Here is a 15,317-nt window from a genome sequence, read left to right as displayed (position 1 = left end):
CCGAGAGAGGAATTCTTATCGAAGGCGTCTTGCCTTTCACGCTTCGTTCATACTTCAATGTAACTGTTGTATGTTTGAATATGGCCTTTCAGAGAAATTTGAGACAATTTTCTTTTCAGTGGTTATAAACGACGCTCACATTCCAAAAAAAAAAAAACGCTAGAAACACCTCTCTGTAACAGACCCAGCATGGAAACCCTACCCGGTGGTTTAGTGATAATTTAGCCTCCCCGGTACCTTGCCAACAGTTTGTGCCCGGCTACATTTTGCTTCCCCGGTCACTTTCTATTGTGACTTGTACAAAACCAGTGTATTCCCTTATTCATAATTGTTTAAAAGAAACAAAAATGTAAGACATCATTATTCATTCAAAATATTTCGCCGTTTCGGATTGGATAAAATCCTACGCATAATTTATCATAACCAGCTATTGTCGACCAAATTTAGAAGAATTTTGCGATATGTGAAATGCAGCAAATTGCCAGACTATTGACCCGTTAACCGAAAAGACCTGGGGACGAGGTTGAGTTATTTTGGCAGTGAGAACACTAACACAACATCGCAAGTTCCCATTCTCCACCCGTGAACTCGCTGCGCCGAATAGGCTTCCCTCAACCCCTTAGCAGTAGCAACAGATAAACATTCAAAGTGTACGTAACGAATTAAGAACATTTCCAGAGAAAAGGAAGAGAAGACCACTGAGGAGCCCATTAACCCTGATTGGGGTTATTCAGAGCTACACAAATGTGACTGTATCATTGCCTCGTAATAATGATTCATTTCGCCGGATCGCAATAATAATAATAATAATAATAATAAGTTTTTGTTAGTAATCCGTCTAGTGGTGGTTGCACAAGAAAAGTACTGCTTAGAGGAAGCCTTAAGGCACAACCTCATTTTATGAGAGAATGTCGAATGTTGAATTTTACTCTAACGACGTCAACGAGACTGGAGCGATCAGCCAAGGTGTCAGCAGCAGCGCAGGCCCGGTCGTCAGCCTGTTACTGCTGCCAGACGACTGAAGAGATTGGCATGGTCAAAGGAGGACAACAAACGACTGTTTAAGTGTTAAATCAAGAGTGAACCAAAGAGGACAGGTCACAGAAAGAGACGGCTGGACTTGTGGAAGACTCGTAAAACCAACGATGAGGTAACAGAAGTCACTGAGAAAAGGGCTGCAGATCAGGTACGCCAGATTAAGGACAAGAAGCGGCTGGCGACTGTGAAACAAGAGGAAATAGCTTTGAGGGTAAATATTGAACACCAGCAGGTTGAAACTACGGAACCTAGTACCACAGAAACATTACATCACGTCACAAGAACATCTGATATCCAAGAAGAAAAGTGCTGATAATATGACAGCTGAAGAGGAACCCATTGGTTCCCCAGCTGAAGAGCCACACGAAGAGGGTTACCCTGAACTCGATGTTTCGCGACACGATCCAGGAAGTGCTGCGGCTAGATCAGAGAGTAGGCCTTCTTGATACCATGACTGAGGTCATCCGACACAGCAAAGTAAAGAGCAAAAATTGGAAAGTCAATAGAGCCATTAAGAGAATTCAGACGCACAACATCACTGAACTGAATTCGTTACTGTATGCATACATGTACGTCGCAACAGAGAGAATGGGAATGAAGCGGAAAGAGAGCAGAGGAAAAAGAACAAAAGAGCAATTTTAGAAGAGAGGGATGAATCGAGATGAACATTGGTACCTGGAGAAAGGAACTTAGTTAGATTGAGGAATTCTTAGGAGGACATATGGCTTTAAAACAAAGAGATATTAAAGATTCAACAACAAATATCGTCTCGAGGAAAGGGATACCATGTATGTTTCAGCTCTGCTGAGACTGAAAATTAGGGAAGGAGGTTTAAAATCAAGAGAAATGACGACAGATGCCAACAGTTCAAACAGAACCAACTGTTTTGAACTAACCAGAAGGTGTTTTATGAAACGCTAGATGGAAAAGAACGAGGTGAAACAGAGTTACACGAACCCACCTTAGCCACCACCTTTTGGCGTGGGATAATGATAGACTAAGATGATGTAATCATCACTATGTAGGACATAAGAAATGGAGTGAACAAGGTGGCAAATTGGAAGGCAGCAGGCCCTGACCTAGTTCAGAGTTACTGGTTTAAGAAACTGGCAGGCATTCATACTACATTCCAAGAACACCTGCAAAACTGTGTTTGCCAGTCATAGAAGAAGAACAGTGTTGATACAAAAGGATCCAGCGAAGGGCAATCAGGCCAGAAACTATCAAGCTTTGCCTGCCTAACCCATGATTTGGAAGCTTTTGATGGGAATCATTGTAGAGAAGTTATACCGACATCTGGAGAGGAATGGACTATTAGTAAATGATGAGCAGAAAGGCTGTAGAAAAGGAAGCCGAGGAACAAAGGATCAATTGCTTGTAGACAAAACAGTTGTGAAAAACTGCCGCAGAGAGCTGACAAATTTATCAATGGCTTGGATAGATGATATGGTGCCCCCATTCGTGGATGCTGAAATGCCTGGAGATGGTTGGTGCAACCAAAAATATGATCTCTGTAATCAGCAACAGCATGGAGAACAGGCCCCAGTTGTTAAAATAGTGAATAGCGCTATCCGCTGAATAAATCTCTGCCCATCGAAAAACTCTACTGGTTTCCCTTATAATTACCCACCGGATAGTGATTTATCCTGTGGATAGGGCTATCCACTTTTTGAACGACTGGAGCCTAAAAGACAAAGTTGACATCAGGTGGAGTAGAGCTTCGGATAGTTGATATCAGAAGAGGAATATTTCAAGGAGACTCCCTGTCACCCTTGCTGTTTAACGTAGTCATGTTGCCCATGACCCTAGTGGTGCGAAAGAAGCTGGATACAGACTGGCAAAGGACATGAGACCCATCAATCATCTGTTGTTCATGGATGATCTGGAGCTGTACGGAGCTATCAAAGACCAACTTGACTCACTTATTCAAGTGGTAAGGATCTTCTCAGAAGATATCAACATGTCGTTTGGGCTAGAAAGTGCACTGTCTTGGAAATTAGAAAAGGGGAGGGTTGACAGCAGTGGAATAGACCTAACCGAAGACCAGCACATCGGGGAAGTTGAGGAGGGGGCCTACAGATATCATGGAATTTTACAATTGGACCAGACTCTCAGTACTAAGACAAAAAGGCAAGATAACAGCAAGATTTGTCAGACGAGTTAAGAAGCTGTGTAGATCAAAATCGAATGGTGGAAATCTTGTTAGCCTCATCAATGCCTGGGGTGTAGGTTTGGTACACTGCAGTGCAGGTATCGCGGATAGGACAGTGGAAGAGCTGGTCAGCTTGGATAGTTAAACTAGGACTGACAGACACCAGTCTAGACACCAGTAACGACGCCAGAATGTATCTGCCGAGGAAGGAAGGGGCAGATGGATTGGTGTTGAGGAGTATGTAAAGAAAGAGAGCAAATCCTTGCATGGTTACCTGAGGAATAGCACGGAGTGGATGCTGCAGATAGTTTTAATGAAGGAGAAGATCCTTGTTGAAGAATAGAATCTTCAGTACTAAAAGAGGAGAAGGAAAGAGGAGGAACTAAGTAACTGGAGAGGATGTCCTGGATATGGCTCCAAAACGTTGTTTTAAAAAGAAGATAACAGAGAGCTTTATCTTCGCTCCTCAAGAACGAGGTTTGAGGACAGATTCGGTCAAGCACAGCATAGATAGGACATCTGGGACACCACTGTGCAGATTATGTGGTGACGCCACTGAAACGGTATGACATACTGTCAGTGGATGTAGGAAGCTTTCCCAGAGAGAATATAGGAAGTGCCACAACAAGGTGGCTCTACGAGTATACTGAGAGATATTATATTAAAAACGTATGGGTTAGAGTGTATCGAAAAGTGGTACGACCAACAACCCTTCCAGTAGCATAGAATATACCAGTGAGGATAAATCGGGGTATGACTGTCTTTACGAACAAGCGGCTGAAAGCCTGAAGCACAATCGATCAGATATTCCACTAACTGTAGAACACACACAAGACACACAGGAATGAACATTTATCGACATTAAAGTGCCAGCGGACCAAAAATAACATCCTTACTACCGAGAAGCAAAAGTCGGAAAGGTATCAAGACCTAGCTCTCGAAATTAAAAGAATCCACAGAGCCACGAGAGTAACAGTATAATACCCATCTTGATTGGTGCACTTAGAAGTATCTCGAAGAATGCAAACGCCTGGTACATATTTTATGAAGTGCACAGTTGTCAGCCATCCCCATCCTTGGTCCCATATCTTGCGGAAAGTGTTGTGTCTCTAAGCCGCGGGAAGCTGCTGAGACATGGCTGAGAATACCCAAAAGATACCAGAACTGGAGGGGATCACACAATAATATTAATAATAATAATAATAATAATAATAATAATAATAATAATAATAATAATAACAATAATAATGATAACAATAATAATGATAATGATGATGATGATGATGTTTATGATGATAATAATCGATGGATCGGTCGATCGATTGATCAGTCACTAGTCACTATCCGAAGCACATGAAGAAGGGCAATATCCAAAGCAGGTGCTTGAACATGAAAGATCTAAAGCCAAAAATTCAATAACTAAAAATGCTACTAAGTTCAAAAGGGAAGTAACAATGCCAGAGTTTGAGAAGAGAGAAGTTAAATCAGCCTGGGAAAATGCTAAATACCTAAAACAAATGTTCAAGTCCAAAATGAAGTCAATGAAAGAAGAAAAGTGGGAAAACAAATTTGCATTGCATGACCAGTATCCAAAGATCCTAGAGAAGCCTCATGTCGACACAGTCAGCACCAACAAAATGGTTATCAAGTAATCTGAAAATAGAAACAGAGGAGCCACTGGTAGCAGCTCAAGACCAGGCAACAAAAACCAAAAACCACCAGAAAGTAATATGTGGCAAGCAAGTGAAGAGCAATTGCAAAGTGTGTTCACAATATGAAGAGACAGTGGACCATATTGTATCTGGATACGAAGTATTAGTATAAACAGAGTACATCTCCAGGCACAATAAAGCTGCAGCGTATCGCCACTGGAGCATCTGTAAAGATCATGATATCGAGATTTAAGACAAATAGTACCAGCACAAGCCTGAGACTGTGATGCACAATAAAGACAACATCACCATCATAGGGGACATGCGATTCAATACTAATAGAACTAAAACAGAACAGACCAGACATCATCGTTAAAGATTCAGTGAATTCCACCTGCAAACTGATTGATATGACTATTCCATCAGATGGAAACATCGCAATGAAGGAAAACGAAAAGAAAAGCAACTACAAAGACCTAGAACTAGAAACAGAGAATATGGCAGATGAAAACCGAAGTGATCCCTGTGGTGGTTGGTGCGCTTGACACAGTAAAGAAGGATATGGTAGAAAACATAAAGAAAGTATGAGAGAACGCTAGTGTGACAGTGACCCAAAATATCTGCATGCAGGGGTCTGCATGAATCCTCAGGCAGGTACTTAGTGTATGAACAGAATGATTGTCTTAAGTGACTGATGCTCCATGTCCATGGTTTCCGCCCGGCTGATGCACAAACAGAACACCAGCAAACACTGTGACAGAAAAGATAATAACAATAATATCAATATAGTTTGGTCAGAAACCTTGCCCCTAAAAACGTATCGATCATGAATCCTAAGAACCCGGATAAAGATCGGCCCGGAGGGAAGATTCTTTAAACTCAAAATATTTGAAAAAAACACGCCAAATCTACCTGAATCGAGAATCCAGATTTGCATTTTCCGTGAGAAAGTATTGAATTTATTTTATTTGCCGTTTTAAAACATTGTATTTAAATTCCAATTGCAGCATTCTACCATCTTACCTGGACAATTTTTTTTGTCTTTGTTCTCGGGGGTTTCGTGTTTTTTATTTGTGACGTCGTTACGACCACCGCAATATGCCTGTATAGCGATTTTTGAATAGACCCAGTAATCGGTTCCATGCTGGCACGTCCACATAATTCTCAGTGTTGAACCCTTGTACAATTTCTGTTGATTTAGAAAATGACAGATAAACAAGTATTATCATCATGACTGATCCAGAGCCATTACGCCCAACTTCTCTCCCAGGGTTCTCTTCTACTCTTCCAGAGACCCTGGGAAGGAGGTTGCATTACGCAACCGTCTACAAACTGCGTGCAGACCAGAGTCCTCTCATTCTATCAGAATAAACTTAGAGCGACTAAGACGATTAATTTTCATAATTGCTCTATGGAAGAAGCGCATTTCTCTAACCGGAAATGGTGTTTATCGACGAAATATTTTCAAAGACGCATTACCTTCAGTTTTTAGTTTACAGAATAAATACTTAATATATTACTACTTATACTGTTTATATATGTCTGCCTGGATTTGCAAAAAGGTACCTACAGAAATTTCAAGTGTTTTTTAACATTTTAACACTTGAGGCGAATGAAAAGCAGTTAAAAGTCGCTCGCTAGGGCTTTAAAATGACCACTTGACTGCTGGCAGCACACAAAAAGTTGCTCTTGGCATAAGTGACGGGATTTAGCAATAATATAAACATTTGAAAAGCACAGAAATTATGACCTTTCAGTCTCTTAAACTTATAGCAAGATGCCCGACAAAAACAGACCTAGAAGACCGTAGAATCCACCCTCCTTGAGCCCAGAATTGGTTTTCTAAGACAAAATCACATGCACCTAAACTAAACATTGAGGAAGCGTTTTTTTAAATAAATACTTGTACACAATTTTCTTGTAAACATTTGAATTTTGTCTGTCAACAATTTGAAGAAATCACACAATTAACCACTTTCGCGGCACTATCCACAGTAGTGTTTCTGATTGGTTGAAGCAAATTTCCCACGCGGCACGACCAATCAGAAGCGCTACCCTGATGTGGGTAGTGACGCGTCGTCAGTATGGAATGTCTACGCTCATTTCTCAGATCCCAGATGTGGACCAGCGTCTTCGAAAAGACAGATGAAGGGCCTGCTTTCAAAGCAATTTTCATTTTTTTTTCAAAGCAAAGTCTTTGGGATGGCCAAAAATCAAAATACATTTAGTCTCCCCGAATAAATTTGACTCCTGAAACCTACTTTCTGAGGCCAGAGACTCTTCACCACCCAATATCGATTACCTTAACGTCTCGTTTCACCCATGTAACCAAATTAGACAAAAAAGGGTAAGAGAGACTAAATGATGCCTTCCGGAAAACTTTGCTCCATGCGGTCAAAAAGAATCTAGAAATTTAACCGACCATAGAAGCCAAGTTCTAACGCGAGCGCTGATTTCAAATCACTGTTTTATGATACGGAGAGAATTATGGGAAATGATTGCAGGTAGCCGAAGGGCATTGGTAGGGGGTGGGATTAGGAAGGATATATAAAAAAAATGTAAACGCATGATCTTATGTGCTTGTTAGCTTACTGGAGGTTTTTTGCACTGAAAATATCATAACAAAGAAAAATGATCAAGTGAACAAGCCTAAAATGAGAATGTTTGGGAAAAAAATCCCGGTGGTACCTATTTGCAAATCCACACAGATATATATTCCTAGTTTCATTTCAGTTTCAAAGACGTCGGCTAAATGAACACGATAGACTAGAACTGAACACGTTGAAGGAGGGTTAAAAATAACTGATTTAGCTGGGAATGCCTTTTCAGCGGAGCACCATGGGTAAGAAAATGTGGTAAACTACCCATCCGAGAAAATTTGGTAATCACGTGACCGTATACCGACCGCCCGACCGTCCGTCCGCACCACAGGCATACCAATGTTACTCTCACACTTTCTAGCTACTTTGGGAGCCTAGGGAGCCCAGGAGAAAACTGATTGCACATCATTGTTGTGATCAATTGTCAGCTGTCAAAACAAGGTATCCGCTGACCAGTATCACCTGACGGTATCGCGGGCTCAGGTGTCGACCCATCCAGGTCAAGTACTTTTTTTGAAGTTATCCGCTGACAAGTTACTAGTTATCAAATGATCGCAGGCTCAAGTTTATATATTTTTTTAAAATTCATATGAAATATGTTGTGTTTATGTCACTACAGCCCCGCACTATTAACATTTTGATTTCGAACTGACCATTATAAATTTATTAATGGGAGCTTCGCTTTTAGCCCTGGATAAATCTGTATATTTAAATTTCATCTAGAACTGGAGGAAATGATAGCCCTGGGAAACGAAAGACCTTAGATAACAACGACCTCAACCAGGTTGTGGCGTTTAGCCGTTTTAGTGAAAACAAGAACGCGCTTACAGCATCACTCCGTCTCGCCTGCTTGGAGATTAGATCGAGAAATGAGGAGGCGATTAATTCTACAAGAAACATGATTTACTCGCTAAAGGTTTTTTACTTCCTACTTTATCGACTTCGATACTTTCCATTTGTTTCTAAATTGATTTAGTACGCCCGTTAGCGACGACCAGAAAGAACCTCTGCGATAGCAGGCTATAAGCGTGTATAAATACACGAAAATTGAACGGTCTCGATTCCAGAGAAATTACATCATTGCCAGATATCAAAAAAGTGGTTTTCGTGGCACGTCATTTCAATCATCGCCGAAAATAAATCGCATGCTCATCACATTTGCAGACAGTGAAAGTTTACAACACCCGACCATCGCAATTTTGCTAATTAAGATTCTTATTTTTTTCGACCACTCAGTAGTGTTCACTTGTTCCAAAGTGATCAACGTTTTCAAGTGATAGAATTCGTGGACCGACACGTTTCGGAAAAGCTCTAAATTTAATCTTTCCTAAGCTTTCTTCGCAAAACATGCGTGGCTTCGATCACGCAACGATTCTTAGTCGCAGTTTCCACGGTCTTCGCAAGGAACAATTGGCACAATGACCTCCCTTTTGTGTCCTAAGTACGACCAAAAATTCCGGGGGTGTACCTCCAGAAAAATTGGGTGGGGGTGTGCGGTACGCTTCCTGAAACCCTTACCCTATTTCAGACCAAAATCCGTGATTTTCCCTACCCTATTTCAGACCTGATACAAAATTTGATACTCTATTTCAGACCTGAAGCCCTGGAGCCCAGCGCGTGACCGGAGTGCGTGACAAGATGTTACGGCACGTACACGGTAGTTGGCGTAAACATTAAAAGGGAAATGGTCTTATCGCTAAATAACGAAGAAGTAGCTAATTCTTCTAAAAACATACTCAATTAAAGACTAGTTTGCACAAACCATACCCTATTTCAGACCCAAATGGTCGGAATTGATACCCTATTTCAGACCAAAACGGCTAAAAAAACACACACTTTGGCGCGGCTGCTGACTGTTGGTTTTCACATGACGTCACGAAAATCCAAACTAAAAAACTATCGATCCTACCGAGATTTTACTTTCACGATGCATCAGAGCAGCTGAAAACTAATTTTCATACAAATTTTCGCTTTCTTGGTTTTGTGATAGAGTACGCTTGAATTTCTAAGCTTTTGCGTGACGCGGCATTTACATGACAGCCAAGAGAGCTGTCATGTAGGTTTAAAAAAATGACTTATTTCAGGAAATTTGCTATCTAAACAGTTCATGTATTAGAAAAGGTATTACTTTAATATTTATGAGTTTCGCGAAGAATAAATTCACGCTTTTGTAGCAAAACTCGGTAACAGATGTTTCTGTTGGTTTCCGTCCGCCATGTTGGAGCTCATCCAGGTGAGCACCAGCATGGCGTCTCCATGCAAATCTCTATAAGTTTGGGTAAAACATTTCTTCGGATATCTCGTATACGAAATATTCCTCTGACCTGAGCCTTGGCGAGGGTCTTTGTACATGTACCTCCTTTCATTTCCCAGATTCTGGACTTTATCTATTGAACGGTTTTGATTTGTATTTTGATCTATTTTGAATGGTGTGACACTGAAAACCAGCAATACTTAAACGCGCTGAAGATTATCAGTCTCGCTGCTTTCGCAAGCGAGACTAACAAGGGTTTGGGTGGGGTCCTCAGTCCCGCTGGCTTACAAAACCCGGTCTCGGTCATTCTTATTTAAGGATTTTCCTGGAAAACATGAGCCTGATTGCGGCGGCGAAAACAGAACACAAGTTTAACTTACATGCATCTGGCCTAAATACTTCAGGAGAATTGAGTAGCCTTAGTTGTCCTTTTTTATGGCTACCAGTAGCCTTGACATTTGTCAGTAAATAGCAGTAATTGTAATTTAGTCTAAAGTTTTTCTTGTCACTCCTCATTTCCCGACAACATGTCTTTGTATAGGTAATAGCATGATTTGTAGTGATATTTGGCATAAATACCACAAGTGATATTTCGAAATTGTTATACGTAATTGAGACAATTTTGAAATATCACGAGTGGTATTTATGCCAAATATCACGTACAAATCATGCTATTATTTGTTTATACTACTAACCGCAAAAGGTTTGTAATTTTCACATGTAGGTATTTCAAAATAAGCTGAAATACCACTGCTCTATAAGCCAATCAAATTGCAGAAATTTCTCATGTAGAAGTATAACTTACATAATGCATCTTAATTGCCCTCTAAAATTTGTATAGGGATTGTCTTCAATTTTCTTTTTTGGGACGGCTGTAATAGCAAGGAGATCTTTGAAAAAAATATGGGGGAGGAGAGGGGCAAACAGGGTGTAATATGGGAAATGATAACATGGCAATACCACTAAAAATGAACAAATTGCTGAGATCTTCATCAGTTTTACTTTACATTTTACTCTGGACAGTTTAGGACGAAACAACTGTAACAAGAATCAGCCTGGTTGAAGAAATGCCTCTCCAGCTACGATCGTGAAGTTCAGACTTTGAATGCTCGGTTTCTAACCCAGAGAGGAAGTTCATATCATTGTTAACTTGTACATACATAACTAGGGCCAAACTTTTGTGCATTATGTTTCCATTAAGTAATAAACCAATCTTTTTTAAAAAATGATTATTATCCTCCGTTTCGTATATTAACTAAACCAAGTTAGCAAATACCGACGTAAAGACTTCTTAACTGGTTCGGTTTCTAATTTTGCCGCTGACAAGCTGTTAATTCTCTTTATTTTATCGCGAATTTCCCCTTTTAGGCTTCGCTAAATTTATATAACCATACTATAAAGATTGTCTTACCCATGGTTTTTTTGTTACATCGTATCCACCGTGATTGTTATTCTGCGGAGAATCAGCGAAAAAGAGGATGTTAAATAATGGCTTATACTAACAAGTACTTCTTTAATTTAGTCCCGGGCGGTTTGTAAAAAGTGCTTCAAACAACCATCTAGTTTTAAATGAATTTTAAAGGCCAAATTCTTTGGCAATTCTTCTACCACGACCGATCCATGCCAGCCTCATCCAGCTTAATTTGGGGTCTCCTAAATGGTCTTGTAACAGCTACAACTTGGCACGCTCTGATCTCACCCTCTAAGAGTTAACCTTACAACGAACGACCTCAATAGAGAGGAGAAGTGTGAGGTCACGTTACCATGGTAGCAAAATTTCTGGATTACAACAATAGGGAGCTAAGCATTTTATACTATTATTAACATTATATATATAATTGTGTTAAGATACTTACAGTAACGAAGAGAAGTATTATATCAAATATATTTTGAATAATGTTAAATATTCATATCTCCGGGAAATCCGTAGAATCCGTGTTTTCCGTCATCACGTAAAGTCTGTGTCAGTTAGCAGTCAGTCATGTCTGCAATTTTTATCATTAAACATTCAAGTCGTGAAATCCGTATTTTCAGCTACTCTTTTTAAGAGTTTTTCTGTCTATGAAATTCACCCGAGCAGTCAATCCTTAATGCATTTCTTTTCCTTTCAAAGAACTTCTCACCACACACGGAAAAGATGGATTTTACGGATTTTGTGGAGCCATGGAGTTTCGAGTTCATACATTTTCTTTTTTTTTTCGTTTTAGACAATTGGTTTTTACAGATTTCCTGGCGACATATAGCTTCGGTCGAGTTAGGTTCCACCTTTAGCATTACAGAAACTACTTTTACTGAGATGCAAGCATCGTTCAGTCTCAAAAGGCAAACTAGAGGGAGCCGCTTAAAACCAAGAAGAAAGGTCCGTTGTAAAAGAGCTTGCACTCTTTTAAACAGTTTTACCGATAAATAAATTTCACCACACACCGAAAAGATGGTTTTAAATACTTTGCAGTATTACAGAAACTTCTTTTAAAAAAGGTCCGTTGAAAAAAAGCTTGAGAAATACAATCAATTCTTGCATTTCATTATCAAGTTCGCTCCTAAACGGTGACACTAAATGCATCACATCTTTTCGGTCGTTCCTTTGAATTATTGTTTGAGAAAAGGTACGGTCCCGGCCGCTACCTGGATTGAATGACAGTTTTGATTGCATTGTTTGAGCGTCCGACAAAACAAGCCAGTCATAATAGAGCGATTGTATTTTGTTTGTGTTCAACTTGCCTTGTAAATTACACCAGAACGTCCTTATTGCCTTGCGCTAGCAACAGCGATTCATGCTTCAAAGAAACGTGCAAAAAGGAACGCCCTTTCTGACGCTCATTTGATAGTTACATCATCTCCGGACACGTCCTCGTCAACAAATTTGACTTCAAAACATGACAAACAAACTAATGAATCATCTTTCACAGCTATTCATCAGCACGTCGAAATCAGAGCCAACAAAAGGCTGAACTTTCAAATTTATTCGTCAAAATTTCACAGCGCTGATCCACTATGTAAACACCGCACCCATGCCACAACGTTTGTGCTACGAAAGAAAAATGCAGCGAACAAGACAACCATGTCGACAGCTCAACAGCGAGGGTATCAAGAGCACGGCGTTTTGCTACCTTCATTTTTTCTTTAGCGCTATAGCCAGCCAAGAGGAAAAAAAAGCAATATCAATGAGAACACAGACGAGGAGAGCAGTTGTGAAGATGAAATTTCCAGCTCTATTTCTCAATAATGGCTCCAAGGCAATTTAACGAACGTAAACAAATCCCTCTGCCCTGCGATTGCTTACTTGGTCGCGTTGACTACAGTAAACGGTGCGCCCGCCAGCCCAATTTCTGTGCACAAAGCCCCGTTGAATTCAGGACTGGACGTCACAGCAACACAGGTAATTAAATTATTTTCTTACTTTTTGACAACCCAAGCATTTTCTTAGCCGTGAACAAAGTATTTAATATTATGAAATAAAAAATGAAGAATCAGAGTAAGCGACTTTTCTTCTGTTTGTCCTTTAGATAAACACTAAATTAAATTTGGTTCCCTAAAGCCAAAGAGGTTTTGTCCAAAACGGTTTGCTCCAAACTCGAGAATAAAAAACAAACAGGCAATGAATGGCCCTCTCTTTATTCATTTAATTCTTTGCTAGCATTTAATATTTTTTCTCTTCTCGGTTGCTTTGAAACAAAACCTAACAACGACGACTATACTTTTTTCTTGTGACACTGCCATTATCAACTCGAATTTTTTTGACAGGGAATGATTTGTGTCGTAACAGAAGTAATTCTACTGTAATTTGAACTCAGTTTTCAATTGTTTCCGTATTTTCTTCTAATTGAAAAGGTGCTTGTCCCACGGACAAGTCATGTCAAAGGTTTACATGTCCAAACTGAATTTCTACCTGTCCCGGACAACCGGACATAGGTTTTGGTGCACCCTGAATTTGTTGTTAATAATAGTAATGATGATAATAATGATAATAATAAACGACGCAAGCGGTCAGTCAGTTCTGAGAAAGAGGAAACGTAGAACCGTCTTTGGTAAATGTCTTAAATTTGATATCCTTTAGGTGCAGTTTTAAGAGGGAAAGGAATCCCCAGCCACAGCAGAACTTTGCAAAGTGTTGAAAGATCGCAAAAATCCTTTCATGCAAGATCTCGTTAGCTCGTCCTTCAAACGCTGTTACCAAGACGAAGAGAGAAAGGTGATCGGCCATAACGGATTATGCACCCAGGAGTTGGACGATTGTGGAACTGAAAATGTGGTGTGAGTGACGCTGGTTAACCCGAAATTTCACACGTCGTTACTGAGTGCAGTCGAACTTCTCACTGCAGCTAAGCTACAATTAGACAATTTTGGCTTTGAGTCCAGCACGACAACGTCTTGAGCTTCCACCAGTCAGCTAGTCATAACGTACGATGAGGATAAGATGCTGTCGGCGGATAAACTTGCGATCCTCGTTAACGATATAGCAATCGCCATGGGAAAACTGGGCTATGCAAGCGATCGCGGCAAAGTCTGTAAAGAATGACCAAGCCAGATACACGTATTCGTATAAATGCGAGGCAAGAGCTTTCGTCGACACCCTCGCCACCAACGAGTTCTTTAAGTCAAGACTTCTTGGCGAGATGAAGAGAGTGATCGACCTCTTATCCGATCCATTCTGCGAACTTTTTTCGCTGTTAATAATCAACTACGACCTCATTGATGTAATAGACGGCCGCTGTTGGCCCATCAGCCGGCGGGACTTTGTTGACGGTGCCATTGAGGAGCAACAGGTGGGAAAGATCTCACCGAGAGCATTTTGGTCCTTCGACTCTGCAAGAGATCCTGACCCAAAGTACTTTCGAGAAGTCTTAGAGAACAGCCTAAGCCCGCAAGAGGTGGCGACGTTCTGTGGCGATTTACTAAATCTGCTTCTCTACAATAAAAAACAAAACAAAAAGACATAGTGCCGTGTTTGGTAGGCGATACCAACAGTGGAAAGACGAGTTTGTTCACGCCCATTCTAGGCCTCATCAATCACGGCAAGGTGGCCACGGTGACAAAGCAGAAAGCGTTCAATAAATCAATGATAACGCCCTTCACCGAAGTGATATTCATTGACGAAGCCACCTAACGCACGCTTGACATTGACTGACTCAGGGTGGGTATGCCGGCCACGGCGTGAAATATCAAAGTGCCCGCCGGGCATTCATCAACCGCTGCCCTTTGCTGATCAACTCACAAAGAAAGCTTGAGTTCGATCAGCCTGCGATGGAGCAGAGGCTAAGAACCTACACCTTCAGAAGCCTGCCCCGCCCAAAAAAGAAGGTGCCAACTGGTTGAGAACGCATCCCATGGATTGCGTCCTATGGGAAGTGCAAAAGGCAAAAGAGGCTGAGAACGAGGACGAATCGAAAGACAATAGCGACGAGAATACACAGGAGGAGGAATCGACCTTTGCCGAAGGTGTGCTGCGCGAAGAAGAGAAGAAAGAGATTCGATCAATGTCACTACCGGTGCTTTTGGCCAAAGAGATAACAGCGGTCGACATGTCAGACGAGGAGAGTCCAGAGGACGAGAGCGACGGCGATTCAGGTTCTTCCTCATCCCCACAGGCAGATCGTATGGCGCATTAACGAGATCTCCTT

General features: G+C 40.9%; 1 pseudogene; it reads left to right on the top strand.

Annotated features, from left to right (window-relative positions):
* The first annotated feature begins 5,252 nt into the window (after positions 1-5,252).
* Positions 5,253-15,012, top strand: LOC140934518 (uncharacterized; annotated as a pseudogene).
* The last annotated feature ends 305 nt before the right edge of the window (positions 15,013-15,317 follow it).

This window comes from Porites lutea, chromosome 4 (genome assembly GCF_958299795.1).
Source record: "Porites lutea chromosome 4, jaPorLute2.1, whole genome shotgun sequence".
Taxonomy (NCBI): domain Eukaryota; kingdom Metazoa; phylum Cnidaria; class Anthozoa; order Scleractinia; family Poritidae; genus Porites; species Porites lutea.
The sequence above is the reverse complement of the archived record's forward strand: the minus strand, read 5'-3'. Positions and strand labels throughout refer to the sequence as shown.